The sequence below is a fragment of the Echinops telfairi genome, unplaced genomic scaffold (assembly GCF_000313985.2).
Source record: "Echinops telfairi isolate 266 unplaced genomic scaffold, ASM31398v2 ScPeMD7_20;HRSCAF=75, whole genome shotgun sequence".
NCBI classification, from domain to species: domain Eukaryota; kingdom Metazoa; phylum Chordata; class Mammalia; order Afrosoricida; family Tenrecidae; genus Echinops; species Echinops telfairi.
In genome coordinates this window covers 12,879,983-12,889,509 of record NW_022103917.1, presented here as the reverse complement: position 1 = coordinate 12,889,509, position 9,527 = coordinate 12,879,983, and the positions used below count along the sequence as shown (strand labels likewise).

The 9,527-nt window shown below is 42.2% G+C and overlaps 2 pseudogenes; both read left to right on the top strand.

The window, feature by feature from the left end:
• Positions 1-517: 517 nt before the first annotated feature.
• Positions 518-756, top strand: LOC105978219 (annotated as a pseudogene).
• A 4,073-nt stretch (positions 757-4,829) lies between these two features.
• Positions 4,830-5,625, top strand: LOC101649778 (annotated as a pseudogene).
• The last annotated feature ends 3,902 nt before the right edge of the window (positions 5,626-9,527 follow it).

The following is a 9,527-nucleotide window of genomic DNA, read 5'->3' as shown; positions in this document are numbered from 1 at the left end:
TCCATTTGACAGGGACACACAACAACATAAAAGTGTCAAAATCAATGAATGCTGTTGCTCATGGCTGAGGCATGTTCTCACCATGTCCAAATCACCTCACGTTCCATATCACAGACTGTACTGTCGGTGTTACGCAACTGTACGTCTGTATAGGAAAGAAAGCATAGTCAAAGAACACCAAGAAAGCTATTGATAATGTAAAATATGGCAGCCATAAAGAAATCACAGTAAAGAGGTTTAGAGCTAAGGTGAAGAAATCTTACCAACGGCAGGACAACAACCCCAACAGCAACAAATAGATTTCATTCATCAAAATTTCTTGCGTGCCTACTTAAGCACCAGATTTTTCCTAGTCCCTTAGAATATATATATATTTCATCACATTTTCCTCAGCAACAACAAAAAATTGGCAAGAATGATCTTTCTTTGCCTCGCTTAATATTGGATGTGCCCAGGAAGTTACTCTTTAAGCCAGCATGCAGGTCTCTGTGAGCTTCCACAACGACGGACAGAGGTGATGGTGCAGCCTATCAACCTCATCTTCAGATACTTGCAAAACAGATCTCGGATTCAGGTGTGGCTCTATGAGCCAGGGAATATGCGGAGAGAGGGCTGTCTCATCGGCTTGGATGAGTACATGAGCCTTGTGTTAGATGATGCAGAAGAGATTCATTGTAAGACAAAGTCAAGGAAACAATGGGACGGATCATGCGGAAAGGAGATGACATTGCTCCGCTACAAAGCGTGTCCAACTAGAACTGATCGTTGAAATGAGAAGCTGAGGGCAGGAGCTCCTGCACTCCCCCCTTTTAAAGTTTTCTTTGTTATAAATATAGTTCTAAAACGTGGCTCATATTGTTTTCATTACCCTAATGGTCTTACTCAACCACAATAAATGGCCTCTGTGGGATTGTTTAAAAAAATTTTTGTGATGGGTTCATGAGAGTGAAGAGAAAAATACTGCAGAACAACCCAGGTCCCCTCTTATCACACTAGGAAGAATTTCCAGAGAGAAAATGATGGGAACAAATGACCAATAACGTGGACCACCATTCTTTCAACCTCTGTTCTCCTTTCCAAGCGATCTAAAAACCCATGGATCTCAAACCATCTCTTCAGTCCATGTAGGAACATATAGGCTTACATTTTCAAGCATGCACCTATCAGTTTGTGGTCCTATGATGGTTTATATGTTGCTATAATGCTGGAAGCTATGCCAACAGTATTTCAAATAGCAGGACGAACTGGGTCGAGACGTAGTGAGGGCAAAGCCCTTTCTGTTCCATGACTGGGATTGCTAATATGGGATCACTCTGCACTCTCTGCCCCAGGATCCAGGTTAAGCATTGGGTTACTAATTGAAAGGTCAGTGGTTCAAACTCACCAGCAGCTCTACAACGGGAAGCTAAGGCAGTCTGCTTCCATAACAATTTGCAGCCTCAGAAATCCTGCGGAGCAGTTCTATTCTGTTCTATTGTGTTGCTTTGAGTTGGAATCAATTGGAAGGCAGTGAGGTGTTTGGGGTTTTTGTTTTTTTTGTGGGGGGGCTGGTTCTGTGCACTTCATTCTCAGCCCATCCGGTTCATGTCAGCGAGTCCCTTCCACTGCCTAACACTCCAGGCAAAAGATGTGCATTGAGGGTCACGTGGATTAAGAGAAACCCGAGGAAAAGCAGAACCATCGCCCTTCCACTCACAAACCGCAAAAGTGCAAATACAGCCGTCTTCTCAGAGAAGGGTTATCAGCCTTCCCACGAGCAACCACAACAACACTCTACCAGCAGGGATGCCCTGTCGGGGCTTCTCTAATTGCCTCCAACCAGACACCTGGCAAGTTGGATGCCATCCAAAGCGATGTCCTAATCGGCACCTCAAGAAAATCTGCCGATCTTAGTCTGGAGCCTGGGAAAGTTCCTCACTGTGGGAAGATTGGGAGGGGCCGAATTGGGGAGGTGAAAGAGATGCGAGATGAGGACTCTGCTCCAACGCTCTTCAAGGGGTGACCCTTGAGCTTGCTTGGACGCAAACTGTTTGGTCCAGTCTCAGGGCTGTGAGGGGGATCCTCTTCACCCCACCAGCAGCTGTGCTTCCTCCGGCAGGCCTCCTTGTGAAGCCAGGGTGGAAACTGATGGTGCCCACTTCTGCCACCTTCTTCCTTCCCTGTTCTACTTTGCGACCCATCTCGGAGCCCCACGGATCTCAGACTGCCCCTCAGTCCATCTAAGGCAGTGGTTCTCAACCTTCCTCATGCCGCAACTCTTCCTTACAGTTCCTCATGTGGTGGTGACCCCCCAACCATAACATTATTTTCTTTGCTACTTCATCACTGCCATTTTGCTACTGTTCTGAATCGGGTGACCCCTGTGAAAGGGTCGTTTGACCCCAAAGGGGACCCACAGGTTGAGAACCGCTGCTCTAGGGGCAAGAAATGAACTCTACAGAAACATTGAGGTATTTGTGATTTCATGAAACTTTCTCAAATGTTTGTCATTTAAACAGAAATGCTTTGATAGAACAAATCTTTACACTGCACTGCAGCCGGTTACGAATGCCTTTAAAGACATACAGAGATGTAGATATGTCTGGGAACTCCTGTCAATACCCTTACTTTACAGAAAGGGAAACTGAGGTCCAGAGAGAGCCAGGGCCTTGCGGATTGTCCTTTAGGAATTAATGGCAAAAACCCAAGTCTTTTGAGAGTAGGCCAGGATTCTTTGCATATAACCACACCATCTCTCATGAAGGTGAGGTTCCTTCCACACCCACCACTAGAGACCACCCTGTTCATAAGACAATATTTGGAAGCACTGAACACTGGCGTGTCTTTTGATGTAAACTTTCAGAAGATGCATTGATTAAATAAATTAGTAAGTATAGCTATAGCATTACGTACTGGACTAGAAAAGGCTGAAGGGTCAATTGACAGGCAGTGTGATCATTGTTGGGTGGGCGATGGGTTTGGATTGTTCAGATTCTATAGGACAGGCTGCTCACCCCACCGGGAGGATGAGTTTAGAGAAGGCTTTCAGAGGACTTGATGTCCAAATTGAGTCCTGAAAGTGGTAGGACCACAGCAGGGAACGATTCCGAAAGTAATAAGGGAGCTTGGGACACGTGGACTGTATTCCAGAGAGCCAGGGTCTCTGCTAAATCTCAGAGGTCTCTATTAGTAAAAGAAAGAAATGAAGAATGACTACTTGGGAGAAGGATCAGACTAACACATTTGAGTCGCCATATATGGAGAAAGGGACTTTTAGTGGGGAATTGTTTTTGTTTGTTTTTTCAGATTTTTTTAAAAAGAGCATTTTATCGGAGCCTCTTAATGCTCTTATAATAATTCATATGCCAATTGTATCAAGCACATTTGTACATATGTTGCCATCATTATTTTCAAAACATTTTCTTTCTGCTTGAGCCCTTGGTATCAACCCCTCCTTTTCCCCTCTCTTCCCCACCTTCCCACCCTCGTGGACCCCTGATAAATGATACATTATTACTGTTTTCATAAATTACATTATCCGTTTTCTCCCTTTACCCATGCTTCTGTCGTTCATCTCCCTCAGGGCGTGAGGGGCGGGTATGCGGCTATCATTGCAATCAGTTCCCCCTTGAGAATTGGTTTCATGTTGGTGGTGCAGTGGCTAAGCACTTAGCTGCTGACCAAAAAGGCTGGTGTTTTGAACACAGCAGGATGAACGATATAACAGTATGCTTCTGTAAAGATTACAACTTTGGAAATTCCATAGGGTAGTTCCATTCTGTCCTATAGGGTCACTGAGTGGGAATCAACTTGATAGAAATAGGTTTGGGCTAGCTGATTAAATGCTAGTCTGGAGAAAGGCTGATCCAAAGAGCAATGGCTCAAGGTTGCTGGTCTGGGTGATGTAAAAATCAAGAGTACAACGGGGTATACCCCACCAAAACCGGATGTGATGTGTCGGGGACAGTGCATTTGGAGTTTATTCCACCAGGTCAGACTGTTGATTAAGTTTTCTAGTTAGAGGTTTTGAAAAGATTATGTAACAGTGTGAGACAAAAAAGACCTGATTTATGGCAGATGGGCTACTGGTTTTGCCAGCCATCTCAGTATGCCAGTTTGGAGCAAAACCCAGCATGCCTTTTGCCCCTCGCACCTGATTTCGCTCAGTGTGACTCCTTTTTTGTTTCTGCGAATGAAGAGGGACATGAGAGGACAATGATTTGATGATGTTAGAAGAGGTGAAGAAAAAAATGAGGGAGATACTATCAGCCATCCAAACAGATGAGTTTGAAAAATGTTTCTAATGAATTCATAGGCTTGACAAATGTATTCATTGTAAATGGAGAGTATTTTGAAGGTGATAAGGTTGTTTTGTAAAGAAATTTAAATACATAGCTTTGAAAAAATATGGGTTTTTTTGGTGCCCCCTAGTATGCTCAGCTATTCTGAATTGGCTATTAACTCTTAATTTTAATTAGCAGATAAAGAAAATGATATAATCCTCAACCAGAGAGTCCTGGGTAGTTTCTGATACCTTAAAGCTGTGCCTCTTTCCTTTTGTCTGACTTGATAATGTCAGACAATTCTTATCTGTTCAGATTCTTTAGGAAGGTAATCGTTTCCAGATGAACAAAGAAACCAGGGAGGTGTATCTGAATTTTTCTGGACCACTGCTGCCCTTCAAGACCATTGGAACACACTCATAAAAAGATACAGGCTTGAATGTAATCAGTCTACTGAGAGGGAGTATAAGTCAGGGGCACATACCAGTTCAGGCAAGTGATCAGCACTGATCATTTTGAGATGAAAGGTTTCAATCCTAACAGGGATGGTTATCATGAGGCCTTGAAATGGAGTCTAAGAAGCAAGGCCTAAGTCATGAACTAGAGTTCAGAATTCAGACTCCAGTACCCAAGGAGTATGGTAGACCTGAGCCTTGCTGGGTTGCAGGAGGCAAGAGGTCAGGGTGGAGAGCAGAGCAGAGACAGATTATTATGAGCTATGGTGATCAGATAAGGAAGAAAGGATGGTGACTAGAAGATACTGTAATCCCAGGGCTTAGACTTGATCTAAGAATGTAGGAGAGAGTCCCTCCAGCCACAGTGTTGTGCTGTGGGGAAGACAGGCAGGGTTATAACCCCCAGAGTGAGATTGTGCCTGGCCGAAGTCACTGCAGTACAGAGACCCCTGGGGAGAAGCCACCTCACTATGTCTGCTGAGGGGGCAAAATTTAAACTGAAGACTTGGGGAATAAGCAGGAAGGAGATACATCCAACTCCAAGTCATTGGACAGGATAGCACTGCGATCCATTTCAAGGTGAAAATGACAACACATCTCAAGGAATCAAAGAATCAGATGGTCAAAGACAGGGAGTTCCGATGACTTCGCTCAGGTTTCTCTTCCTAGGTTGGAAAGCTGCTGATGCTCACACTCCAACAGAACTGGCAGCGGAGGAAGAAGGTGTGATGGAAGTTTATCAGGAACAAACAGGGGGTCATTCAACACTTTTAGATGTTCTTTTGATTGTTTTCTTTTCCCTTAATCTTGCTTTTTCTTTTTTAAAATAGTTCTTTTGTAACGTAGTGTTCAAAATGGAATTGAAAACAGGCGCCTCTCTTGCAAACATCTGGTATTACCATTCCTAGTACTCACTGTCCATTGGTGTTGTTCTGGTGCCCAAGCCTCCGCCCCCTTCATAATGCCCTCCTCTTCTTAAAAACTACATGTGTGCGCAGAGAAGCCACCTTGTCCAGGACTGTGCATCTGCAGGCTTGGGGGATAAATAAGACGGGCCATGGCAAGCATTCACACTGATTTTCCAATTGTCCCTGACGTTCTAGCATATGATTGCTTTCCTCCTAGACTATGACTTTCAGTGGGCGATGGAAGGTTTTCAGAGAACTGGACTGTGGGAAAATAACCTTTCCTGAACTTTTGAAGCTATTCTGAAAATCTGGATGTCTGGGCCAGAAGAAGAGGGATGACCAGTTAGAGTCGTGGTGACAAATGGGGAGAGTGGGGACTAACCCAAAAGATGGCTTCACCGAAGAGACACAGCATTTTCAGAGGAAAAGGCAAATCTTGTCCGAAGAGCCCAGCAAAGGTCTGAACGTCATTAGCAATGAATGAAGCTGTTCCTCCAGATGTGTTTCCAAGAGAACATTGCTCTGCTTCATATTATTTGTACTGTGGGGCCTGGGATATGGGTTTAAAATGGACATTGTCTGTACCAGCTTAATTAAAATAAAAATATTCGTAAAAGAAGAACAAAGAATGTAGGAGAGAAAGACGCGTATGGGGGGGAGGGGGAAGAGGAGTACGGTTGGAAAGGAAATAACTCTTCACAATCTGTGTTACTATGCCCTATGCTACGCCCAAATCAGGCAGTCAGGCATCATCCTTGATGTTCAATTATTCCTTTCTTAACAGAGTCTATCCATAATTACCAAATTCGATTTATTCTGTATCCGAATGTTCTCTTGAATCATCCAATTATCTTCAGCTCCTCTGACTTCCCTCACTCCAGTTTACCCATTGCTGTCTTGTGGGTGACTGCAATCGCTGTCTCACTGGCCTCTCTCTCTAGACTCTGGAACCCCTGCAATCCGTCCTGCGCATCACCTACAGAGGGGTCTTTTGAAAATGTAAAGTTGGCCATGTCGGGCTTCTGTTTAAAATCCTTAATGTGCTTCTGCTTTCCTGGATAATGGAATAGCTTCCAGTAGCTAATGGTACCATCAAGAACAACTAGAAAAACCATGTTAAAATTTTTAAAAATAATCTTCTTTAGGGACCTTGGAGGGCTGTTAGAGCAATTAGCATCTGAAGGCTCCTGGTTTCAAAGAGATTGGGCCACTAAGAGGAGAGCCATTGTTTTCTCTTGGAGTACTTGCATATTGTGTATGAATAATAAGAGGTTGAGACTCTGGGTTCCTCTGGACCTACAGCTACTACTGTGAGTGGGCACAGCATGGTGGTGGGGGTACCCCACATAGATTTGGGTGGCCATTGGGGGCTGGTTTGAAGGGCTAAGATCCCAGCAAAATGGGAGTGGAAAAATACATGAATCTGACACTCCTCCAGTTTTATCCTCATTACAATTGGTTGATTTTGAAATTGGGCATGGCAAGACTAAGACTCTAGGGAGAAAGCCTAGAAAAACAGCAGGGGGTTACCAGTCTCACTGTGCTGAGCAGATAAAGATTAGAATTCAGGATCTGCTACAGGGAAAGGCCCCACTGAACAAACACAAGATTATCCGCTGAAAGTTTGGGAGGGTGCTATTCTAGAAGCAGGACAAAAGAAACAGAAAGAATTTTACCAACATTAAGCACGGCCTTGATTAAGTTTAGTCATTCCTTTGGTAAAGATGAACAGTCTCTACTTGATCTGCCTAACAGAGGGGGGAAAAAAGAGTACTCTTTGAGAAAAGATATAATCGATCTGGAGCCTGTGTAATTTTTTTTTTATACAGAATTGGCTGGCGTCCATTCTAAATTTTCTAGGAATGTCAAAAGACAAAACCACTGAACTGAAAATTTCAGTTTTCAGTTAACAACTCGATAACAACAGATTTAGTATTTTAGAGACAAAGGCTGAACTAACACTACACACCAGCCCATGCATAATCTAAATAGTACACAGGAATTTCTAATGACTATATAAAAATATTGAGAGAAAGAGGAAAAATGAAGTAGAGGAAAAGTGCAGCATTTAATTGATAATTAAAATCTACTGAAATCAAAGCTGTAGAAATTAAAATACTTAATAGATATGTTTTACAGACTATATGTACAAAGGGAGAGAGAATACATGGGAAGGCACATGAAAGTATGTAATCTAAAGCGCACAGAGAATAAAAGCATAGAAAATAAAAGAGTATAAATAACATATGGGACATTGGAAATGTCCAGAAGATGCTTCTTTTTCTTTTACTTTTTTGGGGACAGTCTTATGTGCATATAATTCACACAGTATACAATTCAATAGTTCAACGACATTAAAGAATTGTGCAATCATTACCACAATCAATTTTACAACATTTTCTTCTTTCTTGTACTCATTGTTATTAGCCCCCACCTCCCCTCCAATCTCCCCTGCCACACCCCTAAGAAACTATTAATCCAGTTATTGTCTCTATAGATTTCCTGGTATATGCTAGATTACGTGTACAGAAAAACACACCAACAAACAAGCAAACAAAACAAAACAAAAACCCAACAGCAATGACAAAATAAAGCAGAGAAAAATCTCAATTGAAAAGAGAGCAGGAACTATTAAAAACTAGAACAAATTTAAAATGGGTCAAGGAGAGATCAAATTAAAAGGTGTGAAAGTTCAAACTAACTGCCTCTGCAATAATCCTCTTTCCAGAGCCCTCTGTCTGATAGCAAGGTTATTTATATCTGTGGTCTACAGTCAGAGGGGATTAACCAGAGGCTTAATCCATGTGGGGACCCTGCAAATGGATTTTGGGCTTCCACAGTCATCCAGAGCCTTCTGCAAGCCAGGTGCTCAGAATTTATTCTCTAATATCATCCCTTCCTTGGGACTTAGATTTTATTATTTCCAAGTCGTGCATCCCATAGGCTGGTGTGAGTCTCCTGGGTGGACTTAACTGAGATTTCACTCAGATGACTGCTTGTTTTAAGACAAGCATTTAAGACCCCAGACACTATTCTTTCTGATAGCCAGGCACCACCTGATTTCTTCCCCACACTTTACTATAGCACCCCTCTCTTCAGTGATCTCTTCACGAGGGCAGTAGTAAGTAGGGCCATTTCACAAGAACTCATTTTTCTTAGATTAGGGCTGTGGTTGTAAGCTCAAGATCCATTTATATATCTATGGTTTATGTATATTCCTGAAACCGAACATACCTCTCATTGGAAAAAGGAAACAAACAAAAAAGAATGGGCAGAAGAATCTATGAAGAGCTAATGGCTTAGAATTTTGTAACACTCATGACAAGATATCGAATCTGTTGCATATGGTTGCGATTAGTTAGACTCGACTTGATGGCAGTGGACTCTGCCATGAATTCCTTCAAATTTACACACCATGTAGCTAAGCACAATTAGGAAGAAAGAATTGGATACATCAAAACAAAAGTTTTCTTTTTTTGCTCTATTAGTAAGAAATAATAAAAGCTGTTAACCTATCCATTAGCATTAATGCCAATTTGTTTGTCTTTAAATTTTTGTATTAGACTATTTTTTATAGAAAGATTACTAGGTGGCACAAACTGCACTTGACTATTAACCTAAAGGTTGATGGTTCCTACCCATCCAACTGTACAGTGGAAGAAAGGCCTGGTGATCTGCTCTGGTCAAGATTATAGTCAAGAAAGTTCTCTGGAGAAGTGACATTCTGCAACGCCTAGGGTTGTCTTAAGTTGAAATCAACTCAATAACAACAGCTTTATTTATTAATTTTTTATCATTTTATTGGGGGCTCATACAATTCTTATCACAATCCATACATACATCCATTGTGTCAAGCACATATGTACATTTGTTGCCCTCATCATTCTCAAAACATTTACCTT